The sequence below is a fragment of the Aethalodelphis obliquidens genome, unplaced genomic scaffold (genome assembly GCF_003676395.1).
Source record: "Aethalodelphis obliquidens isolate GAN/ISIS:26980383/991018 unplaced genomic scaffold, ASM367639v1 scaffold8, whole genome shotgun sequence".
Lineage (NCBI taxonomy): Eukaryota > Metazoa > Chordata > Mammalia > Artiodactyla > Delphinidae > Aethalodelphis > Aethalodelphis obliquidens.
In genome coordinates, this window is record NW_020837952.1 from 25,714,676 (window position 1) to 25,741,289 (window position 26,614).

The following is a 26,614-nucleotide window of genomic DNA, read 5'->3' on the forward strand; positions in this document are numbered from 1 at the left end:
TGTCTCTACTTTTCTCTGAGATTTGTCTTTTCAGTAAGAGTGTATTTATTATACCTCCTGCTTGCTTTTAGTGACTGATAGATTTCTTGAAGGTAGACAGATTCTTTTTCACTTGAAAAAAAATTTATTTCTGTTGTAGTAAAACTGTTTCTTTAAAAAAGTTTTTAAAGATGTGAGACTAGATGTCATTTTAAGCTGGTACAAACTGTTCAAATTTTGATAACAATAAATCAGATTAGAGGTGTAGGATACCATTTTGTTTTCCGCTAGCCCCACTTACAGCCAAGTGCCCATCATTCCAAACTATCTGCCTCCATCTTTGTTCTTCTTCCCTCTCCCCTACTATTCTGATCTCCCATAAGACCTCTCACACTTTCCTATCTTATCTGTCAACCCAGTGATCCCTCATAATTGAATATTTGAGACCACTGGAGAAGCCTAAGCAGTGTTGGAGCTCATGAAACTTATATTTGCTAGGTGTATGGTATACCTGCTCACAAGGATCTTCTAAACTCCTGAGAGACAAGACACATAAACAAAGTTTATTAAGTGTGATTCATGCTTCAATAGATATTATCCAGAGGAGAGGGCTTTGACTTTTTCTGGGTCAGTCAAGGAATATTTCACTGCAAAGGTGATATTTAGCTGAATCTTAAGGGATGAGTAAGAGTTTGCCAATGAAGGAAGGCATTTTACGTTAAAAAAACAAAAAAAGCAATATGATAAAGGGAATAGAGGAAGGCAATGATGTGATCCATTTGGAGAAAAGAAGTTAAATGGGACTGGAAGGAAGAATAGTCAAAGGTGAGGGACCAGATGCTGGCTGGGCAGATGTTAAAAGACTGTGAGCAGAGGCATGCCATCATCACATCGAAACAGTATGGAAGATGAATTAACATAGGTACTAAGTTCACATAAAAGTCTATGGCCATAGTCAGAGAGAGGTGGGACGGAGTCAAGGGGATTAAGAGGCTGGATGGAATCAAGAGAGTTACAGGAATCAGAATCCACATCAATTCATAACAAAGTGCAGGAGGGCAGGATGAGGGAGAAAGCAGAAGTAAAGGTTTTAATTCCCAGGTGCCATTAACCAAAATAGAGAATAAAAGATATTGGCTGGGATTGCATCAGCATGAGGAGCATAATATAGCTGATTCTGGAAGTGCTGAGTATAAGGATCCTGTGAGCTAAGCTGAGTTATATATTTGGGAGTCTAATAGGCAGAAAGGTTGAAGTCATAGGTGTGGATGCAGTGACTCAAGGTAGAACGCCCCTGAATGGGCCTGGTTCCTCTAAATTAGTCTAAGGGATGTCAGCCATACTTCCGAGAGATCTCAAATATATATTCCCTGGTTTACAAAATTCAAGTAAGATATTCTCATCCTTTAATGATGCATGAGACTGCCAGACAGTCCATTAGCCAGAGGTCGCTGATATCATCTAGCCACAAGGTTTAAACCTCTGAGGTCTTAGAAAGCAGTTTTCCAAGGGGCTGCAGAAATGTACTTCTCCTTTGCTTATGAATACCCATAGGAGCTGGTATCACTAAGATACTATGCAATCTAACTCCCTCTGGAAAATCAAAATGCTCATAAAATAATGCTAAGATCTTGTCAAATAAGGCCTTACCCAGCCATATTCAAGGAGGAAAGCATTCCTTCTGACTTCTGAAAAATGGCCTATTTGCCTTCTCCAAAAAATAATGTCAGAACATATCACAACTATTACTGTATATTTAATAATGATGGAAATTTTAACTTTCAAGGATCCTACTTAGAAATCAAAAAGAAGGGCTTTCAAAGCTACATTGCTTATTTCTCTGTGTGTGTGTGTGTGTGTTGTTTTTTTTTAACCTCTTTATTGGAGTATAACAGCTTTACAATGGTGTGTTAGTTTCTGCTGTATAATAAAGTGAATCAGCTATACGTATACGTAAAAAACAAAAAAGGTGGGGAGAGGAGAAATTCCTCCCTCTTTCTTCTTACCCAGTTGCTTGAGCTGGGGCATCTGTCTTCTGCCCTGGGCTTCCATGGTTCTCAGGCCTGGGGACTGCAACTGATTTACACCACCAGTTTTCCTGGGTCTCCAGCTTGCAGATGGCAGCTGGTGGATTTAAAAAAAAAAAAAAGTTACATTACTAGTTACTAAGTAGAGAAGACCCTTGTTTTCCTCACCTCCTTCAGGGTGAGACCAGAAGGTTAGTCACTTTAGTGTGTGTGTGTGTGTGTGTGTGTGTGTGTGTGTCTGTGTGTACATATGCACACCTGAAATCTGATAGATAGTCCATGATCTTTGAAAATTTGTTTTGCTTTCCCAAAAGTTTGTTTGGTTATGTTTTTATTTAATCTCTCTGGGCTTACGTTTCATCTTAGCCACCATTTAATAAGTTTCTTGGATGTGCCAAACGATAGGAGTTTTATATTCTTTATTTCATCTCCTCTTCTGTTACTTATATGAATGAGATATTAGCATGGAGTTTTTTTGTTTTGGGGGGTTTTTTTGCGGTACGCGGGCCTCACACTGCCGTGGCCTCTCCCGTTGCGGAGCACAGGCTCTGGATGCACAGGCTCAGCAGCCATGGCTCACGGGCCCAGCCGCTCCGCGGCATGCGGGATCCTCCCGGACTGGGGCACGAACCCACATCCTCTGCATCGGCAGGCAGACTCCCAACCACTGCGCCACCAGGGAAGCCCCTACCATGGACTTTTATACATAAATCTGAATCTGCAAAAGGTTAACCAACTTGTCCAAGGTCACACATCCACAAAGAGGCACAGCAAGTGTCTGAAACTAAGTCTTTCTGACACAAAAGCCCCCGCTATGAAACACAAGGGATGAACTTGCCCAGAGAAAGAGACTACATGAGGATACAGCCAGAAGGCACCATCTGCAAACCAGGGGGAGAGGCCTCAGGAGAAGCCAAACCGGCAGATCCCTTGATCTTAGACTTCTAGACTTCAAAACGATTTCCCAGGAGCTCTATGACCCTGTGACTTTGGTTACTGGATTACAGCCCAGGGATAAGCAAAGCTGACCTTCAGCAACATTACTGATCTCTCTTAGTAGTAATAATTATAAAGAGATTATCTCAGAATTTCTATGTGAACAATCTTATTGTTTAAAAATAATGACTTTTTTTGGGGCTTCCCTGCTGGCACAGCGGTTGAGAGTCCACCTGCCGATGCAGGGGACATGGGTTTGTGCCCAGGTGCGGGATGATCCCACATGCCGTAGAGCGGCTGGGCCCGTGAGCCATGGCTGCTGAGCCCGCGCATCCAGAGCCTGTGCTCCGCGATGGGAGAGGCCACAATAGTGAGAGGCCCACATACCACAAAAAGAAAAAAAAAAAAAAGACTTTTTCAGAAGCAAGAAGAACTACAATCCTGCAGTCTGTGGAACAAAAACCACATTCACAGAAAGATAGACAAGATGAAAAGGCACAGGGCTATATACCAGATGAAGGAATAAGACAAAACCCCAGAAAAACAACTAAATGAAGTGGAGATAGGAAACCTTCCAGAAAAAGAATTCAGAATAATGATAGTGAAGATGATCCAGGACCTTGGAAAAAGAATGGAGGCAAATATTGAGAAGATGCAAGAAATGTTTAACAAAGACCTAGAAGAATTAAAGAACAGAGATGAACAATACAATAACTGAAATGAAAACTACACTACAAGGAATCAATAGCAGATTAACTGAGGCAGGAGAATGGAGAAGTGACCTAGAAGACAGACTGGTGGAATTCACTGCTGTGGAACAGAGTAAAGAAAAAAGAATGAAAAGAAATGAAGACAGCCTAAGAGACCTCTGGGACAACATTAAACGCAACAACGTTCGCATTATAGGGGTCCCAGAAGGAGAAGAGAGAAAGAAAGGACCCAAGAAAATATTTGAAGAGATTACAGTCGAAAACTTCCCTAACATGGGAAAGGAAATAGCCCCCCAAGTCCAGGAAGCACAGAGAGTCCCATACAGGATAAACCGAAGGAGAGACACGCCAAGACACATACTAATCAAATTGGCAAAAATTAAAGACAAAAATTATTGAAAGCAGCAAGGGAAAATGACAAATAACATACAAGGGAACTCCCATAAGGTTAATAGCTGACTTCTCAGCAGAAACTCTACAAGCCAGAAGGGAGTGGCATGATATACTTAAAGTGATGAAAGGGAAGAACCTACAACCAAGATACTCTACCCAGCAAGGATTTCATTCAGATTCGATGGAGAAAGCAAAAGCTTTACAGAAAAAGCAAGAGATAAGAGAATTCAGCACCACCAAACCAGCTCTACAACAAATGCTAAAGGAACTTCTCTAAGTGGAAGACACAAGACAAGAAAAGGACCTACAAAAACAAACCCAAAACAATTAAGAAAATGGTCAGAGGAACATACATATCGATAATTACCTTAAACATGAATGGATTAAATGCTCCAACCAAAAGACACAGGCTTGCTGAATGGATACAAAAACAAGACCCTTATATATGCTGTCTACAAGAGACCCACTTTAGACCTAGAGACACATACAGACTAAGAGTGAGGGGATGGAAAAAGATATTCCATGCAAATGTAAATCAAAAGAAAGCTGGAGTAGCTATACTCATATCAGATAAAATAGACTTTAAAATAAAGAACGTTACAAGAGACAAGGAAGGACACTACATAATGATCGAGGGATCAATCCAAGAAGAAGATATAACAATTATAAATATATATGTACCGAACATAGGAGCACCTCAATACATAAGGCAACTGCTAACAGCTATAAAAGAGGAAATCGACAGTAACACAATAATAGTGGGGGACTTTAACACCCCACTTACACCAATGGACAGATCATCCAAAATGAAAATAAATAAGGAAACAGAAGGTTTAAATGACACAATAGACCAGATAGATTTAATTGATATTTATAGGACATTCCATCCAAAAACAGCAGATTACACTTTCTCCTCAAGTGCACACAGAACATTCTCCAGGATAGATCACATCTTGGGTCACAAATCAAGCCTCAGTAAATTTAAGAAAACTGAAATCATATCAAGCATCTTTTCTGACCACAATGCTATGAGATTAGAAATGAATTACAGGGGAAAAAAACGTAAAAAACACAAATACATGGAGGCTAAACAATATGCTAGTAAATAACCAAGAGATCACTGAAGAAATCAAAGAGAAAATCAAAGAACACCTAGAGACAAATGACAACGAAAACACGACAATCCAAAACCAATGGGATGCAGTAAAAGCAGTTCAAAGAGGGAAGTTTATAGCTATACAAGCCTATCTCAAGAAACAAAAAAATTTCAAGTAAACAATCTAAACTTACACCTAAAGGAACTAGACAAAGAAGAACAAACAAAACCCAAAGTTAGCAGAAGGAAAGAAATCATAAAGATCAGAGCAGAAATAAATGAAATAGAAACAAAGAACACAATAGCAAAGATCAATAAAACTAAAAGCTGGTTCTTTGAGAAGATAAACAATATTGATAAACTATTAGCGAGACTCGTCAAGAAAAATAGGGAGAGGACTCAAATCAATAAAATTAGAAATGAAAAATGAGAAGTTACAACAGACACCACAGAAATACAAAGCATTCTACAAGACTACTAAAAGCAACTCTATGCCAGTAAAATGGACAACCTGGAAGAAATGGACAAATACTTAGATAAGTATAACCTTCCAAGACTGAACGAGGAAGAAACAGAAAATTTGAGCAGACCAATCACAAGTAATGAAATTGAAACGGTGATTAAAAATCTTCAACAAACAAAAGTCCAAGACCAGATGAATTCTATCAAACATTTAGAGAAGAGCTAACACCCATCCTTCTCAAACTCTTCCAAAATATTGCAGAGGAAGGAACACTCCCAAACTCATTCTATGAGGCCACCATCACCCTGATCCCAAAACCAGACAAAGATACTACAAAAAAAGGAAATTACAGACCAATATCACTGATGCATATAGATGCAAAAAATCATCAACAAAAGACTAGCAAACAGAATCCAACAACACATTAAAACGGTCATACACCATGATCCAATGGCATTTATCCCAGAGATGCAAGGATTCTTCAATATGTGCAAATCAATCAATGTGATACACCATATTAACAAATTGAAGAATAAAAACCATATGATCATCTCAATAGATGCACAAAAAGCTTTTGACAAAATTCAACACCCATTTATGATAAAAACTCTCCAGAAAGTGGGCATAGAGGGAACTACCTCAACATAATAAAGGCCATGTAGGACAAACCCACAGCAAACATCATTCTCAATGGTGAAAAACTGAAAGCATTTCCTTTGAGATCAGGAACAAGACAAAGATGTCCACTCTCTCCACTATTATTCAACATAGTTTTGGAAGTCCTAGCCACGGCAATCAGAGAAGAAAAAGAAATAAAAAGAATACAAATTGGAAAAGAAGAAGTAAAACTGTTAGTGTTTGCAGATGACATGATACTATACATAGAGAATCCTAAAATGCCACCAGAAAACTACTAGAGCTAATCAATTAATTTGGTAAAGTTGCAGGATACAAAATTAATGCACAGAAATCTCTTGCATTCCTATACACTAATGATGAAAAATCTGAAAGAGAAATTAAGGAAACACTTCCATTTACCACTGCCACAAAAAGAATAAAATACCTAGGAATAAACCTACCTAGGGAGACAAAAGACCTGTATGCAGAAGACTATAAGACACTGATGAAAGAAATTAAAGATGATACCAACAGATGGAGAGATATACCATGTTCTTGGATTGGAAAAATCAATATTGTGAAAATGACTATACTACCCAAAGCAATCTACAGATTCAGTGCAATCCCTATCAAATTACCAATGGCATTTTTTACGGAACTAGAACAACTCATCTTTTAATTTGTATGGAGACACAAAGACCCCGAATAGCCAAAGCAGTCTTGAGGGAAAAAAATGGAGCTGAAGGAATCAGACTCCCTGACTTCAGACTATACTACAAAGCTACAGTAATCAAGACAATATGGTACTGGCACAAATACAGAAACATAGATCAATGGAACAAGGTAGAAAGCCCAGAGATAAACCCATGCACCTATGGTCAACTACTCGATGACAAAGGAGACAAAGACATACAATGGAGAAAAGACAGCCTCTTCAATAAGTGGTGCTGGGAAAAGTGGACAACTACATGTAAAAGAATGAAATTAGAACACTCCCTAACACCATACACAAAAATACACTCAAAATGGATTCGAGACCTAAATGTAAGACCGGACACTATAAAACTCTTAGAGGAAAACATAGGAAGAACACTCTTTGACATAAATCACAGCAAGATCTTTTTTGATCCACCTCCTAGAGTAATGGAAATAAAAACAAAAATAAACACATGGGACCTAATGAAACTTCAAAGCTTTTGCACAGCAAAGGAAACCATAAACAAGATGAAAAGACAACCCTCAGAATGGGAGAAAATATTTGCAAACGAATCAACAAAGGATTAATCTCCAAAATATATAAATAGCTCATGCAGCTCAATATTAAAGAAACAAACAACCCAATCCAAAAATGGGCAGAAGACCTAAATAGACATTTCTCCAAAGAAGACATACAGATGACCAAGAAGCACATGAAAAGCTGCTCAACATCACTATTAGAGAAATGCAAATCAAAACTACAATGAGGTATCACCTCACACCAGTTAGAATGGGCATCATCAGAAAATCTACAAACAACAAATGCTGGAGAGGGTGTGGAGAAAAGGGAACCCTCTTGCACTGTTAGTGGGAATGTAAATTGATACAGCCACTATGGAGAACAGTATGGAGGTTCCTTAAAAAACTAAAAATAGAATTACCATATGACCCAGCAATCCCACTACTGGGCATATACCCAGAGAAAACCATAATTCAAAAAGACACATGCACCCCAATGTTCATTGCAGCACTATTTACAATAGCCAGGTCATGGAAGCAACCTAAATGCCCATTGACAGACAAATGGCTAAAGAAGATGTGGTACATGTATACAATGGAATATTACTCAGCCATAAAAAGGAATGAAATTGAGTCATTTGTTGAGACGTGGATGGATCTAGAGACTGTCATACAGTGTGAAGTAAGTCAGAAAGAGAAAAACAAATATGTATATTAACACATGTATGTGGAACCTAGAAAAATGGTACAGATGAACCGGTTTGCAGGGCAGAAGTTGAGACACAGATATAGAGAACAAACGTATGGACACCAAGGGGGGAAAACCATGGTGGGGTGGGGATGGTGGTGTGCTGAATTGGGTGATTGGGATTGACATGTATACACTGATGTGTATAAAATTGATGACTAATAAGAACCTGCAGTATAAAAAAACAAGAAAACAACTAATACTAAACTTTCTTTGGGTTATTTGTATGGAAATATGTTAATATAAGTGTTTCAGACATTACATGAAATTTCTAAAAATCTTATATATTCTGGTATAATGTTATAAGTCATAATTCTAGTTATTACTTTAAAATGTATATCTCAGAAATAACTAAATTTCCTTGTCAATTGCATTATTATGAACTTTCATCAAATCTTTAACCGTGGTCATTATTAAGTCTTTTGTCATTTACAGACAGTTCTGGGTGTACCCTGATGCTTTTGCAAAAATGTTCCTATAAAAAGGTTTCATCTTCAAGGAAGTCATGGAAAAGACTGACAAGTACAGGTTTCTGGTAACTGACTGTATTGCTGAACTGAATGAATAAGCATTTTCAGAACTCTAATGGAAAACTGATGAATTCATAAAAGTCCTAACAAAAGATCAAGATGAAAAAAAATTACATGGGACTGAGTGAACTGATGAGGATGATTATAATTTTTGTGACTTTCTGTTTGAATTAAAATTTAAAAATCCCCCCAAAAATAAATAAATAAGTAAAACTCATTCTGTTCAAGTGTAAAAAAAAGAACTCAATCTAAGATGCAAACTATCACATGTAGGATGGATAAACAACAAGGTCCTACTGTATAGCACAAGGAGCTCTATTCAATATCCTGTGATAAACCATGATGGAAAAGAATGTGAATAAGAATATATATGTGTATAACTGAATCACTTTGCTGTACAGCAGAAATTAATACAACATTGTAAATCAGCTATATTTCAATAAAATTTTAAAAAAAAGAACTTGAGACAGCAAATATCAATAGAAAAGAATACAAGAGACTGCCAGAGTGGAAAATAATTAAAATTTTTAATAATAGCTACCCAGGATTTGTTGTTTTGGTGTATTATTCTGGGCTATTGTCATTGGGAAATAGTTTATGTTTATAATATATTACAATGTTTTATGATAGGTTATTATCAAAAATATTGTGTTGACATCATTCAATGAAGTCAAAATAAATTTTTTGTAGTTTGGTCTATTCCACTATAAAATATTCATCTCCAAATGTACCTCAAACTATGAAGAGTTCTTTTTTAAAGTTTAATAGAGATGTATTGAGAAACTACAGAAAGCGTATAAATAAGGAGTTATGGTGCTTACAAAACTGAGTAGGAGACCATACTTGCCCTCTAGGGATTTACAAACTAGCTGAGGAGTAGGATTTTAAAAGACACAATATGCAATATATACAATGTAAATGGCATGTTCCCTAATAGTTACAAAGTGCTAAGTTATGACCTCCCAAAGAAAAGAGGGATCATAAACCAGTATGATTGGGAAATAATAGTGAAGATGCAGAGCTCACTGTTTTTTTTAAGTGGTGGCTTTATTTTGGATACTGACTGCTTGGTAAGCTTTTAATAGAGATCTCTTTGTTCATTAAACAATTATTAATTTAGCACTCTAGGCGGGCTTCCCTGGTGGCGCAGTGGTTGGGAGTCCGCCTGCCAGTGCGGGGGACGTGGGTTCGTGCCCCGGTCCGGGAAGATCCCACATGCCACACAGCGGCTGGGCCCGTGAGCCATGGCCGCTGGGCCTGCGCGTCTGGAGCCTGTGCTCCGCAACGGGAGAGGCCACAACAGTGAGAGGCCCGCGTACCGCAAAGGGGAAAAAAAAAAAAAAAAAAAAAATTAGCACTCTATTATGCACTTTTTCTAAGGCTAGGCAGAGTGATTGAATAAAGCTGACTAGATCCCAGCTCTCATTCATTCTAGTAAACAAATTCTGATATCGATAAATTCTTTACAACAATAAAATAGGATAATATCACAGTGAATGAGTTGGCTAAAAGAGGGGAGAAAAAGGCCTTTTTTTCAAGGTAGGACTTTCTGGAAATATGTCTCAATAAATGATAAGTGATTAATCTGAATATTAAAACTGATTTTAATAAAATATTGAGTAAATATTTGGCATGAGCCCAGAAAGGATTCAGGCTTAGCCATTGAACACACATGCACTTTAGAAGCAAATGGCTTGCCTTCAAGATCTAGCTCTTCTGCTTTCTAATTGTTAGCATTGGCCAACTTTCCTATTTCTGCAAGCCTCACTTTCCACATCCTTATGCAAACAGAACAATGATGCCTACCTTACAATTTGTAATGAGTACTAATAGGCATAATGTATTGTAAAAGGCTTAGCCAAGTGTTTGGCACTAATAAAAGTGACCATTTTAGAGCATTTGGGGGAATACAGTTTAGTCCAGCTTGACGGTAACGTATGAGGAAGAGTAAGGGAAGATAAGTCTACAAATATAATTGAAACCAGAATAAGCAGAATGTGCAACACCAGCCTATTCCTTAAGCTGGAAAGAATCGTGAAATGTTTTTTGAGCAGGGAAGTGATGTCTCAGTGCTAGGCTTTTGAAAGATTAATAGATCAGTTGTTTACAGAATATTTTGGATACTGGAAATACAGAAGTAGAAAATCAGTTAAGAAGCAGTTTAATTACTCCCACAATAGAGACCAAAACAAGAGAAAGGATTGCAGACATTACAGAAGTCAAGTTGACAGGACTTTGTGACTAAGTGAATGAGTACAGGTGTCAAGGCTGGGGGCCTGAGAGAGTAACTGAATAGAGATGGCAATGAAAGGACCCAGTTTGAGTCAGAAGAAGATGACTCAGCTGTGGGCACACTGGTTTGAGATTCCAAAAGATACCCAGCCAGCAGTGGAAAATGTAGAACAAAAATAAAGGGGAAAGCACTAGTTAGAAATGTAGGTTAGAGTATCATCAACATTCAGATTGTAGCTGAAGCCCTGAATGCTGGCAGGATAGCTCTGCCAAGAGAGAATGGAGATAAAAGAAAAGGATGGTAAGGGCATAGTCCCAATGTCTGAATACTTCTCACTAAAGAAACTAGAAGAATGAGTCTGGGAATGAGACGGGGAAGGGAGGGATCCATATGAACAAAGGACAGCCAGTAGACACAATGAGCAGATTCTACATGTCAATTGCTGTATGTAAATAATACCTAAATAACGAACTTAAACACTTTTATTCAGATATTTCGTTTATAGGATGCCAAAAGAGCTAATTTAAAAATTGTTGGTAATGCTTTTCATGCATCATGAAAATGATGTAAAATTCTTGAGCTTTGTCTTTTTTCTTGTATATATCTAATTTATTTACAAAGTCCTCATAGAGAGGTCTTTTTTAAAATGTTCCATTTCTAAAATATAGAAGCACTTCTTAAGGAAACTGTGAAATATTCAGACTTAGCTGAATAGCTACCTAGGAAATAAGTCCTGTCAACAGCATGAAAAAAGTTTCCTTTGACATAATAGCTAAAGGTGATGAAATGATTTCCTCATTAAATGACTCAATTCCCAGGGTGGCATTAGGAATGCATAATATATGAGGTGTTATCACAAAAGGCTTTTTTTTTTTTTTACTGCCACACCTCTCCCCTTACTTTAATTATGATAGAAACAAGGTATAAACAAAATCAGCAAGTATAAATTAAAATGATATAGATTGTTTCATATCACTAGTTGTTCACCCCCCATATTTCACATTGTGTTGTACAGATCAGAATTCAAGTTAATAGGGGAAAAAAGTTTTTCTCCTTCAAACAGGCAGACTTATTTACATAAATGAAATTATGAATGAAATTTTAAAAATAGTAGAACTGATATAAAATATTGAAATACACGCTATAGCCAAGTATATGTTAATAAACCTGAAAATGTCAATTAAATAAATATGTGGAAAAGTAAAAATGATCAAAATTAACTCAAGAAATATATAATATAAATAGAGCAATAAACCAGATGAAATTATTATTATTATCAAAGAATTCCAGAGCTAGAGTTTACCAATTGAATTTTTACATTCAAGTAATAACTTATTATATTATTTTCTATAATATAGAAAGTAAAAGTTATCCATTGTTATTCTTGATGATTTCAAAATTTGATCAACATGAATAAACATACAACAAAAATGCATGAAACCTCAGCTATTAACAAAGTTGGATACAAATGTACTAACAAGTAATTCCAGTAATACATTAAAGGTATAATCCATTATGATGAAGATAGGTTTGTTTCCAAAAAATTAAGTTAATTAAATCAGTGAATTTGATAAAATTTTACATTCTCGTTAGAAGTATTATCGTTAAAATCAGAAACACGGCATGCTTATTCCCTCCATTATTTTAGAATAAGATAGATTGTCGGGCTTCCCTGGTGGCACAGTGGTTGGGAGTCTGCCTGCCTATGCAGGGGACACGGGTTCGTGCCCTGGTCCGGGAGGATCCCACATGCCGCGGAGCGGCTGGGCCCGTGAGCCATGGCCGCTGAGCCTGTGCGTCCGGAGCCTGTGCTCCGCAACGGGAGAGGCCACAGCGGTGAGAGGCCCGCGTACCACAAAAAAAAAAAAAAAAGATAGATTGTCATTCTGTAAAGAGCACATGCTTATCTTCATAGACTAGTCCCAGAGAATTATCTAAAAACCTATTAGATATTCTTAAAGACTTTAGCTACAGGAATTTAGGTATAATATAAACACCTGAAAAACAGCAACTTGAATTTGAATCACCAGTGAGTAGTTACAAGACAGAAATAATTACCAACTAAGAAAAAATTAAAATGTATCCAGAAATAAGCCTTAAAACATTGTGGCAACTATGTCAAGGGAACTATAAAGCTTTATTTAGAGATAAAAAAGGAAAAAAATTAAATAGGAAGATGTACTAGATGGACTCCTGGATGGGAAACTTAAATATTGTAAAAATATGAATTCTTTCTAACTAAATTTAGAGATCTAATGCAATCTTTGGTAATATGTCATTGGAATATTTTTGAGAATTTGATACATGGTTCTAACATTCATCTGGAATAATAAGATAGAAGAATGACTACAATCAAATGGCATTACATTTTTTGTGTACAATAAGAACTAATGATTTTCTTAAAGAGCAAAAATGAAGACATGCACCAAGTTGATAACAATACTAATATCTTGAGGGCGGGATTAAAAGAACTTGATGGAAGGGGGAGGCTTTTTTTTTCTTTGTTTCTATATTTATTTTAGTGGGAATGATTTTTACTTTCTTCTGACTAATTTTCAATTTTTAAAAGATCCTATTAAAACAATAAAAAATGATCCTATTAAAACAAAAAAAAGGAAATATTTTAAATGAATATAATGAATGTTTAGTATGTTTAATATATAAAGATATATTTCATTTCAATAATAATGCTAAATTATTCTAGTAGAAACTTTAATATTACTAGATAATTGGCAAAAGAAGAAATTTCCTTGAAAGTTCACTATCATTAGTAAGTAACAAAATAAATTTAAAACAAAATAGAGATACCATATTTATCTTTTTGATTTTGTGGTTTAAAATGGTAATATTTATGACTGATAAGGTAGAGTGACAGAGGCCCTCCCAGACCCTTCTTGTAGGAACGTAAATGGGTCAGCAGAAATATTGCCTGAGAGATCACAATGGATTTTGATTTTCCAACTCACATATTTGTGGATTTTTTTAATTCCTACAATATTTACACATTTAAATAGTACAATATTAACATATTCTACACTATTTACCTATTACTTTTATAATCAGAAAAATAAAAAGCATTTTTAAAAAATAAAGTTGCTTAATGTAAATTCAGCAATTAGGATTTTTTAATATGGTATTTCTTAAATCACGGCTTTTCTTAATTTATTTGTGAGTGACAGACATGGTTATGGCCTCAATTCCTCTCCCCAGTAAGTTCATTCATAATATTCTAGTAACTGAAATGAAAATACACAAATTTCTTCTCATAGGGATGCTGGGTGATAGGTATAGTAATAACTGTAATAATATTAGTAATAGTCAAAATATTTAACATTACCATATGCTGGGTACTGTGTTAAGCTCTTCAGAGGTATGAACACAGTTAATCACCAAACCCTATATGGTGGGTATTATTGCTTTACCAATTTACAGATAAAAAACTAAGTGTCAGAAAAGTTACATAAATGTGCAGGACAGCACTGTGACTCCAGAGATGGGATGCCAGGATCTTATGCCCTGCTAGACTGCTTGCTTGGGCTTTTTTTTGAGGTCATGTAACTTACTTGAGCCAAAATGTTCTCAACTCCGCTGTAAAATGAAAATAATAACACTTGGCAGTGTTGTGAAACCAAATGATGTGATATATATGAAAGTGCTCTGAGGAGCAAATTCTGTAAATTTAAAACATGATTGTAGAAAAAATGGAGTTTAGTTTAAGTATTTAGATAACGGTTCCTTTCTAAAAAGTATCTTTCTTAGTGTTATCGATTATTTTTCCCTGTTCCTTTAAAAAAATCTATGCTATTTTGTAGGAGAAATTGTTGTTCTTTGTTGAGTACAATGTCTGAAGCATTGTCCACCCAGTGTTGCTAGTTAGAATTTTACTACAGACCAACCAATCCCAACCACAGAAGCTGTCTTTGTGTATAAGACTTTAGATGCAGCAAATAGTAATAATGTATCTCTAGCAAGTTTTCCAGTATATATTACTACTGCCAAAGGACCCCTGATGAGATGTGAGAGAAAAGAAATTAACTATTTGTGATTAAAGATGTAGTGAACACTTTACAAACAAGTATTTTTTCTGACCATAATTAAATTTTGGTTGAATTACATTCTATTTATGATACCTCATTGCCCCCTAATTTCATCTGGGTAAAATGTTCTTCCTGTTGTCTCATTTCGACTTCTGCTCCATTTTACAAGAAGTGACTAAAATTTTAAAACCTTTTTTTTTTTTCATTTATGACAACAAGATTGAAAGAAGACTGTCATGAGTACAGAGTCTTACACAAGAAATAGAGATCTAGGTCAATTTTTCCAATGGGGAAAACAAAAGTGGGCTGACCTCCAATATTACCTCCTGCCTTTTCTCTGTGATAAGGTACAGTAAGACCCAGAAACGAACTTGAAAACAAGAAGTAGCCTCCTTTAGTTCCATAGCAACCTATGAATAAAGACTTCAGAAATCTATCCTTCTCTAAAATAAAGAATTTATGGGGTTTAGATCTTATTTTCTTTTGAGTAGTTGGAGACTCTAATTGCTTTAAATCATAGGAAATCTAGAAAATGTTTTATGTGAATTCAGGTATAATACATTGATACTTTAATTCTAAAGCTAATTATTGATATCAGAAGTTTGCTTCTCGGTTAAACACTGATTAATAAAATGGATTTTTAATTTTATAAACCTTAATGCTTGATCTAGCAGTGTGGTTTAACCAGTATTTATAGATATAGATACAGATATCAAAAAAGAGCTTTAGGGGCTTCCCTGGTGGCGCAGTGGTTGAGAGTCCGCCTGCCAATGCAGGGGACACGGGTTCGTGCCCCGGTCCGGGAAGATCCCACATGCCGCGGAGCTGCTGGGCCCGTGAGCCACGGCCGCTGAGCCTGCTCGTCCGGAGCCTGTGCTCCGCAACGGGAGAGGCCACAACAGTGAGAGGCCCAGCTTTAAACATGTATGCACTTGAAAATAAAGTATAAATAGAAGAGCACAGAGAAATTTGCTAGTTATTGGTTCTTAAATAATAAAGCTAACAATTGTTAAACTCTTACCAAGTGCCAGATGACTTAGTTATCACAAGTATTACTCCCTTTAATGCTCACAATAATTTTATAAATAATTAGCAATTTTTAAGTCAAATGATTAAGTGACCTGCCCAAGGACATGCAAAGATAAAGTGATGAAGTTGGACTACACTCCCATTGGTCTAACTCTACAAAGAGTACTCCTTACCACTCATCCACACTATGGGTACTTTACTTACTTGTTTTTTAAAATAGTCACTATAGTGTAGCGATCAAATATAAGAATATTGGGAATTTAAATCCTCCTCACTTAAAATTAAAAAATACTAGTTTCACTGCAAAGAAAATCCTGAGGTGACTCCATGGTCTACAGTAGTATTCCTAACAAAATTTGGGATAGGAGGCTGTGGAGCAAAGAAGAGAAAACCTTTAGAGGAATATGTCAGAATCCAAGAGGGCTGTTTTTATACTATGCTCACCCCACCTCCCAATTCCAGTATTTCTCCCTATTCTTTTCATGCATTACGTATGTACATACCATTTCAAATACTCTTCCTCTTCATGGAACATGCTTTCTGCTTCTACCCTACGTCATGGCTAAGTTTATCCTGCAGGTCTCCACTCACATGTTACCTTCCACAGGAAGCCTGCCTGTTCAGTTAGGGTGTCCTTCCTCTTGCTCATAGCACCCTGTCCTCTTTCCTATCATATCACGTCCCTCTCTCTCTCCCTTTCCCTCTAACACACACACAGTATTTTAATCCTTTATTTATATGTTTGTCCATCTAGTCCATCATATCCTTCCAAGCAGAGACAATGAGTTTTTCATTCATCTTACTGTAGTAATAAATTTTAAAAATAAAAGACAACTATTATTTTTATCCCGTGAGTACCATAATGCCTGCCAGAGACTCAACACTCAAAACGTATTTGTTGAGTGAACAAATATATTTCAAGGCACCTCCCAGTTTTCAATGTATTTTCTCATGTGTTCCCTCATTTAATTTTCATGTTATACCTCTGTGTTGAGTGTAATATTCTTATTTTTAAATAACGAGAAACCCAAAATGCAGAAAAGTTAAGAAACATGTCCAAGGTCACAAGTGCTACAACAAAACAAAACTGAGACTGAAACTTATGTCTTTGGACTCTGTCCATTAGTGTTTGCCTTACAACGAAGACGAGAAATCAGTCTCCTAGGAAAGTACGAGGTATACTTCTGGCATACCACATTTCACTCTCTGAAAAACTTTACTACATTGAAGTGGTAGCATGCCACAGAAATTTTTAACTGTACATTTCAAGCTTAATGGACAAAATAAGAGTTTTCTTCAATTCAGTAACTGTTTAGTACAGAGCATAGAGTTAGTAAATAACAGAGACAATCTTTGCCCTTCATGGAACTAAAAGTTTAGTTGAAAGGATTAGAGAAAAATGCAAATAATTTTAACTCAAGGCAAGAAAGAGATGCTACAAGAGAGTCAGTAGTTTATTGGACAAATTAAATAACTAATTCTATGTGCCAAGCTTCATGCAATGGGTTAGATATATGAAGATTTAAAAATGGGATTGTGGGCTCCCAAAAGAAAGCGATATCCAGTGGGTTGAATTAAGAACAGAGTCATGTGACGGGGGCAGTGATGGTGGTGGTGGGATGAATTGGGAGATTGGGATTGACATATATACGCTAATATGTATAAAATAACTAATAAGAACCTGCTGTATAAAAAATAAATAAAATAAAATTCAAAAACTAAATAAATAATTTTTTTTTAAAAAACAGAAAAAAAAAAGTGCTTCCCTCCCCTTAAAAAAAAAAAGAACAGAGTCATGGAAGTGGTAGAAACTGAGAGGAAGCTTAGAGAGCTGGTTGACTTTCAAACAATAAGGATAAAGGTGGTCATTCTGGGAGCTATGGAGACATTAGACAAAAGCTACAAGATAGAAACATGTGGGGCATATTTTGGAGAGAACTAGTTTAATGAGAGTGTTAAAGGGGGAAAATGGGTGAAAAAGAATGAATGTCAGGACCTTATATGCCAGACTAAGGAATTAATTCATAATTTGATAAGTAATGGGGATCCAATGAAAATTTTGAGCAGCAGAATGACATCACTCGAGGTGGGATTTGTAAAGATTTATCTACCTGGTGTATGTAGGATGCAGCAAGAAACAAGTTTTCAAAGCTAAGGATGATAAAGCAGCATCATTTAATTACACCATTATAGTACAGAAAATATTTAGGTGATCTAAAATAAACACATTCTTTTATTCCCTGAAAATAGATGAAACAGTTTTAAGAGAGTCCCCACTGATGAGTTTTCATACTAAAAAAGCCTATCAGGGCGAGAGATTGCAACGCAGTACAGTTAAATTAGATTTGTTATTTCTTGGAACGAAACTCCCTTTGGTAGTTGTAGAGAAGTTCTATTGCAGATTCAAAAAGAAAAAGAAGAACATGAAGCACACAGCAATTTTTCATAGTTATTACAGGTGACATCTAAACTGGCACGGTGCAGACAGAAAAGGCATGTAAATTAGACTAATAAAGGCGTTTCTTTAGACTCATCCATGAATACCAACAGAAGTATATAAAGAGATAATGAACTTGTCTAGGGTAACTACTGATAAATGAGCAAGCCCAGATTATCTTTCAGTTCCAAAATGTATTTCACAGGCAGGTCAAGTCACTTTTGATTATTATTTTCAAAAAGAGTCATTTTTAGGATATTTGTGTTTCACATATAAGTTAGCCAAAATATTTTATGTATTATTATTTTAATTGTATTAATATGTATTACTAAATATGACTTTAACAACTGACATCCCAACCTGCCTTAGAGATTTAATGATGATTTTATCAAATAGAATAAGAAGATACTTGTCCCAGTGCTATACCATTGAAACTTGCACTTATGGACATTTAATAAATAGTTCTTTCATGATAGAGATTTTATACTAAAGAGATATGGCTTACAAACTATATTGTATCAGGTAGCCCCAAAACTGTCTGTGTTATAAATTCCGTGAGATGATCTGCAAAAGAAAGAAATTTTCTATTGTCAATTACATTTTGGAAATTTGCATGTCTCTTTCTTTGGAGATACAAACTACACATTAGCATAGTAAAGTCTGATATATCCTGCCTAAATATAAAACCTATTTAACTGTATTCAACCCAGTGCTTTCCAATCTTATCTGATAAATAGAATCTATTTATTTTCCTTTCATATCTATTCATATTCCATGCTGACCTTAGGAAATATTGCCAGCGAACAAAGAAGACAGCATTACATATTCGGGAAATGTGAACTTTTAATGAAAGATCTGCTCACCACTAACCCTACTTCCCAAAAAAGCTACTGGCATTCTGGTCTGAGTCAACCCATGGGGTGCTCAAATTTATCACAGGTGCTCATGGGGTCCCCATAGTCCTATTTAGCCGTGCCTCAAAAATGAGACATTAGGGGCTTCCCTGGTGGCGCGGTGGTTGAGAGTCTGCCTGCCGATGCAGGGGACACGGGTTCGTGCCCCAGTCCGGGAAGATCCCACATGCCACTGAGCAGCTGGGCCTGTGAGCCATGGCTGCTGAGCCTGCGCGTCCGGAGCCTGTGCTCCGCAACGGGAGAGGCCACAACAGTGAGAGGCCCGCGTACCGCAAAAAAAAAAAAGAAAAGACATTATCTCTGATGATTTTGTCTCCCCTACTCTGTTGCCTCCATCCATTCATTTGATCAATGTTTTCTATGTTCTGACTCCACGACAGGGAGCATGAAATATTCTGGAGATAAATAGTATACAGACCCCATGGCCCTCACCTTCACTAAAATAGTGGAAGAAAGAGACAAGAAAAGAGCCTGATATGTTTCTAAGGAAAATACCTGCACTGTGGGAACACAAATGAGGAGCATCCGTACCGCTTTAGTGGATTAAGTGCTGAGAATAAACTGAAATCTGAAGAATAAGTGAGAGATAAGGAAGATTGTCATGCAAGGCCTTGGTGTGGAGAGCTTGACTTTTAGGAAAAAAGTAAATGTGGTACTTTGCTCCATCCATGCAGTATGGATCCCAAGGAAAAGTCTTTCTTATTATTGAATTTCCCTTCTCAGAAGAGTAGAGACTATTCAAACCTTGGTACCTGTAGGGTAATCCAAAGGTGAGAGGAGGTGGCATCATGCCTTTTAGAAGCTTGACCCTCTGCCCCTTGATTAAGTAACTGCTGTTACTTGGAGGCAAGAAGCTAAATGTTGGAATCACCCCCACCTGCCCACCGTGATTTAAGTTCAGAGCTACAAAGAGCCAACCAGCTAACCAACACCTCCTCCTACAGTGCTTCCTCTGTGGTTCTATCCAACCCTGGAGAAGTTCCTTCAGGCAGCATTTGACTCTAAGTCATGAAGGCAACCATAAGTCAAGACCAGAAACACTTCTTTGAGACAGAATATAGCTCTTTGAAGTATGTCCACTAAATAGGAGATGTGTTAGGATACTGCTGGCCAAGCCTATATGGATGTTCATTTCTTGTCGAAACACTGATTTGTCTTTCACAGGAAGGTCTACTGGATGAAATCAATGAATTCAATGTATATTGAAATCAATGAAATCAATGTATATGTCGCAAATGAGCAAAAGAAAAGAGTACCTAAAATTGAAAATGTCAGTATTATTCACACAAACTCAAAAACACCAAATTGGTAACACTCTAATAAAATGAAGATGAAAATGTCTTAAAAATGAGAGACCAGAATATGTTATTATATGCATTGATTCGACATTTTCAAAAGGAAACAGTCACAGGAGGCTGTGAATCATTTATCATCCTGACCAGACCTCTCCTACTCTTTTCTCTTTAAATTTGAAAATGGTGCAATTATTCTGTTATGCTTCATAAAACAGTAAATTATCTCCAATTATTGCAGATTCATAGTAGCAGTAAAATGCTTGTGTAAAACAACACACTCTTGGAATTTATTACAAGATTATAAAATTACAACTCTGAAAAGAGTTTCAAAAACATGTCTAACTCATTTTCCTTGCCTCTGGGCAGGACTGAGTTGCAAATAATTCCAGAAAAGAATAACTATCTAAAGAGATGGTCCAACAATTATTCTTGTTAGCTACAGGGTTCAATTACACTTATAGAGAGACAAATATTTTTTCCATATGCCACAGTTCTTAATGTTTCCTTATGTTTATATTCAGCTAAATTCTCAAAAAAAAATCACATTCTATCATATCAATAAAAGTGAATGGACTCTGAACAACAGCAAAACCACAAAATTAAGTAAAGAAATCTGTCGATGACTTTACCCCATAAGCTTTTGAAAACCCTTTCATTTATTTGCCTTGATATTTCTTGTTTTGTCTAAAAGACAGCACTGGCTACACAAATTTTTAATCACCTCTACGTCAAGGATTTTTAAAATGTCTTAAGAGTGGAAGGATAATCTACCCTCTGCACAAAAACATTTTGTTACTCCCACAGAAACCATAAAGTAAGCATAGCTTTTCCTCCGCTGACATTAGAGGATATTAGTGATTTTCTTAAATTGTAATTTAAAAGTTTTTTGGGAATCTGGGAGATGCCAGATGTCCCCTAAAGTTTTATCATAGTGTACTATTCTCCTTTTGTCACTCAGCACACCATCAAGGCTCTCCTCTAGAGACTGTCCTTCTACAATTTAGGGCTGCTTTGAGGATTTCTAGAACAGTTCTGAGACCATGTATTTGTCAGTCAAATCTGTATTCAATTCCTATGAAGTTTCTCTCTTCCCCATACTCTGAAAGTTACAAGGAGCAGAGGGGTAGACGCTAGTGGTATGAAAATAGTAGCGTACAACCTCTGGCGTGAGAAAGATCTGTTTGACACCTGGTTCTGTCACTAACAAGCTAGTTGACCTTGGAAACGTCATTTATATTGTCTGAGTTTCAGACCCTTTGGCCTTTAAATGGAAATGATAATGCCCACCTCAGAGGGAGAAACGGATTGAGATAATTTATGGAAAGCAAATAGCCAGACACATTGGTCCTCAGTCCATGTCTGCAGTTATCGTTTTCTATCATCGCTGGTGTTCTTGTTGTTAGTATTACTGTGTCTGTTGGGAACGATAGGGCACGAAGGCCAAAAAGCCCAGAGGAGTTTAGGATTGGTATCAGTGCCCCCAGAGAAGTGGTTGGAATGTGCACGATGTACAGTGGGGGAAACGCTGGGAGACTAGTAAGAAAGCAAGGTGTTTCCGCCACGTATTGATGTAAGAGGCACACAAAATCGCTAGCAAAGCAGAAAACCCTCTCATAAGTATCCCACCTTAGGTGGAGACGCAAGGCTCAGGGTATTAACGTAACACACCCAACACGATTGAACAAGGACTCAAACCCAGGATTTCTGCGTCCAAAGTCAGTGCTTTATCTGCTTATACCAGATGCCTTTTAGGACACCAGTCCTGCCCATAATATTCTTCCCCAGCCAGCCAACCTCCTAGTCATTGCCTATTTTTAACTCCCATTGTATGTTATACTCATTTTATTTCAGCATAAATATTTGCTGTGTTCTATCTCTTTCTACTGAATTTTGAGCTCCAGGTCAAAGAGAATTTCTTGTGCATCTCTGTACCTTAAGGCCTTATATTCGAATCTGAGTTCCACCTCTAGGATTGGTGGGCAGGTCACTTCTTTCCACTCCAGGGAGGGTGGCAACTAGGCCTCTCTCTGGGTTCCCTTAGAATCCAGAAGCACCTCTTGTAAATGGAGAAACGGGCACGTAGAGATTGGTGAATAATAAAGAGTAATGAAAAAGCCAGGGTATAAAATTGAAAGTGTTTCAATTCTGGACTAAGGATAAATTCTTGAGCTTGGGAGTTGCTTCTCGAAAGTCCTGTTATTAGAAAGATTAATCTAGAAGCAAAGTACATGGACAGACTAGCAAGAGATGGGGGTTCCAGTAAAATCATTCATAGGCTAATTAAATTCCCTCTTCGCGCACTTTTACTGCAATTAAAATATAAAATGTCTGTTGACATTTTTGATGCCTTGATACGTATGGAGAGATACTTATTCTTAAGTGGGTTTTCCCTTTCCTTTTCTGTGCTTCGTATAATGCAGTCACTATCCACGTGAGCCCACAGTGCTCAATGTTAAATTCACCAAATGCTGTTCTGCACTGTTCCCTCAGCCAATTTATTTCAATCTCAGAAGGAGCAGCCAACTCCACAGTGGATGACTGCTGACTGCAGTTCCACACCATCACTCTTCAGGAGTAAGCTGCGCTCAAGCAAAAAGCTCCCACCGTGTGAGCATGGATGCGATCAGCCCCTCGTCAGCGGCAGCAGCTGTGGGCCTAGGAGACCCCACTTTCTGTCCATGGGGTACAGAGATGCAGACAGCTTATCTGCCTCTAATACAGGACTGGATTTTTATCTTTTAAAAAAAAAAAGCTATAGAAAAGGTAAGGGAAAATATATAGGTTGCACAGGGAAGATTATCAAACCAGTCTTCATCCCATGTAAGAGCTAGGTCATATTTACAGCATGATTGGTGGTAGCCAGATATCATAAATGCTTATGTTTATTTTTGGAAAAAATTATAGAACTTTCAGGGTAACAGCTTAAAACTTCTAATTTTCATGGTTAGGGGGTTAGAGCCTAAATGTTCAGAAATTTTCCACAAACGCTATCATCAACTTAAAATAGCTGTATTTTGGGCTTCCCTGGTGGCGCTGTGGTTGAGAGTCCGCCTGTCGATGCAGGGGACACGGGTTCGTGCCCCGGTCTGGGAGGATCCCACATGCCGCGGAGCGGCTGGGCCCGTGAGCCATGGCCACTGAGCCTGTGCGTCCGGAGCCTGTGCTCCGCACGGGAGAGGCCACGACAGTGAGAGGCCCGCGTACTGCAAAAAAAAAAAAAAAAAAATTTGTATTTACTAAATGAATTTGTATTGAGATGGACACATGCGATAGCAAGTCTGTGGCCCAGAGCCAGGAAAGCTTTACCTTTGTCCATTTGACCTCCCTCCTCTTGCCTCTGACTTTCCTTATATGCTGATTCCATCAAATAATTTGATGATTATAGAAATGATCCTTGACAAGATCCTTTATTCTTGAACTATATTATCATTTACCCTATCACCTTGCATTTGTGAATTGCATGTTAGAATAAGCCATTTTGCTGTTTCACATGTGTACTTATTATTGGTTACGTATTGTCACACTCCGACAAAAATTATGATTTTAGTAAAGAAGTGGATGTTTCTAGAAGTGTATGCACAACATGGAGTTTTTTCAAAATTTGACTGTACACCATAAGGGTAGACATTTTTCAAGTGCAATGTTAAGGGAAATTTTTTTCACGTAATTTGAATCGACAAGCCATTTCATTCAAGTCTACATACAATTTTCCTGTGTAAGTAGTGGCGCAAAAACAAATGGCATACTGTCTATTCTTCTCTGTTTAAAATCATAATCGAGTTTACCATTTCTGCTACGTGATAAAGCAAACAGCCCTAGTGTAGAAATTAGAAATAAAAAGGAGGATTTAGTGAACATCAAAGTTGAGTCCAACACCATACATGTGTTATCATCTGTAAATTTCACAACACAAAAATCAAGGAATTATCTGAGTTTCCAGGGAATTAAGTAATTTAACGAATGTGTCCTGCTGGCTCTTTAAATGCTCTAACTCCACAGGCTTCTGTCCTGAGTACTGTCTTTTGCTACAGTACATGATTTTCCTGGGTGCTCTCATCTCTTTTCAGGGTTTCAATTGCTGCTTATATACTCCAATTACTCTCAAATCCATTATTTCCCACTGAAACCTTTCTCCCAAACCTCAGACCCAAATGCCCAACTGCCTAAGATATCCTCCCTTCCCTGTTCCTAGACACTTCCTCCTCCAAATATCCACTAGTGGTTTCCCTATTCTTTCTACTCTGTTTCCTATGTACGTTCCCCATATACACTAGCTGAGTTAAATCAACACACTAAACAAAGGACTCAATATGAAAAATTTATCAAAGTTATGTGACATTTCATGTGATCAAATATGTGATTCCAATAAGAGAATTTCCTTAAGCATTTCATTCTCATACCTCAGAAGCCATACAGGCATCATCTGATCCAGATTCCTTGCTTCGCAGCTGAGAATCTGATGCTAATAGCAGCAGTTCAGTCTTTCACTCGTGATTGCATGGCCAGTGTCAGCCTTGAATCCCAAGTTCCCTGACCTGGGAGGAAGTTCTACTGGACCTTGTAAACTCCTCCTTTTTTCAAAAAGTAATGATTTAGGAGTGTGAGCCGGTATTTAGAGTAGTGAGCTATCGTGTTTCAAATCAGCAGAAATCATCTATGTGTCATCTCAAATTATCCCTTATGGGAGAGTGGGGCCTAGGTCCATATTGTCACACTGTCTTCTGTATACGCTCCTCGGTTGGGGTCAGTTTCTCTTCCCTGCAGTGGCTCCTAGCCTGTATTTTCCTTTCCTTCTCCTCTGGCAAACCCATTTCCCAGTCATGAGGATCCCATTGTTCACATCCACACCACTCACTGCCCTACCTGACTCCCAAAATGGGGGGCTTGAGTTTAGCTACCAGGAAACATGCTTCAAGTTACCTCTTTCCCAGACTTGGGGTAGGAATGTTTTTGGTCTATAGAAATAGGCAGCCTCACATGTTAACTGCACATGAAAACTTGCTTTGTCTGTTGGGTTTTCTAACATCCTAGAACAATCTGGAATAAAATGTAGAGTGCATTTTTAAGTGACATTGAATAAATCTAAAAAGGAAGGTAGACCGCTATTTGATTTTGCTAGGCTCTTGTTGATTTCAGAAGCAGGGCCTCTGTAATGGTGAATTCAGTTTTACACTTTTCTCCTCTTCCCACTCAGGGCTCGTTAACCCCATAGTCACTCTCCACCTGCACCATCACCCACAAGCTCCTCTCGTGCCCATCCCTGGCAATTTATGCCTTAGGTTAGCTTTAAGGTCACGTTTATGAGTCTGCTAAACTTGCAAACTTAGCCACCTGAGATGCTGCAGGAAAGGAAATGTTCTTATTAGCTGCTTTCAGTAAAATTTTCTGGAGCTCAAGTAGTGTTTTTAACACCCTAAGGAGACACCTTGTAGAGAGAAGAAGTCAAGCCTTATATTTGCTTAATTAGTAATTACCTGTTAAGGTATTGAATGATATACAACATAGTAGATGCCATGCAAGTAAACTAGCATTTATTGAGTTCCTAATACATGATAGCCAGACATAAACAAAAATCAAAAGTCCTGCTTGCCCTGGTAAAGGGGAACTTAGAAAAGCTGCATTTTTAGCCACACACTTTAATGAAACTGTTCCCCTCTGGTCACTGCTTTTCAGCACTTTTTGTAGTAGATGTCTTCTGTCTATCATGTGTCCTTGCAAGATTTTTAAGTTCTTTCAACTTATAGAACTATAGCATGTGTCTTAAGCATATTCTCTTTCTTCAAGCCCATCATCACTCACATAATTAGATATAAAAGACTAGAAATTTCTTTGAAAAAAGGTCACACTCCAAATAAGTATGAATTTTTAACTAGTTTCCTAAAAATTAATTTCTGGGGAAGTTTTTCAGTTGGAAGACTTTCCTGTAAATTGGGCTATTTTGAACTTGAATATAG

General features: G+C 37.3%; 1 long non-coding RNA gene across 1 annotated transcript in view; it reads right to left on the bottom strand.

Annotated features, from left to right (window-relative positions):
• LOC113620784 (uncharacterized) overlaps positions 1-26,614 on the bottom strand; it is a 308,396-nt gene that overhangs the window by 41,686 nt on the left and 240,096 nt on the right. The window contains exon 2 of the long non-coding RNA XR_003432914.1: positions 1,986-2,103. This is a non-coding gene — a long non-coding RNA (uncharacterized LOC113620784). The remainder of the gene's footprint in view (positions 1-1,985; positions 2,104-26,614) is intronic.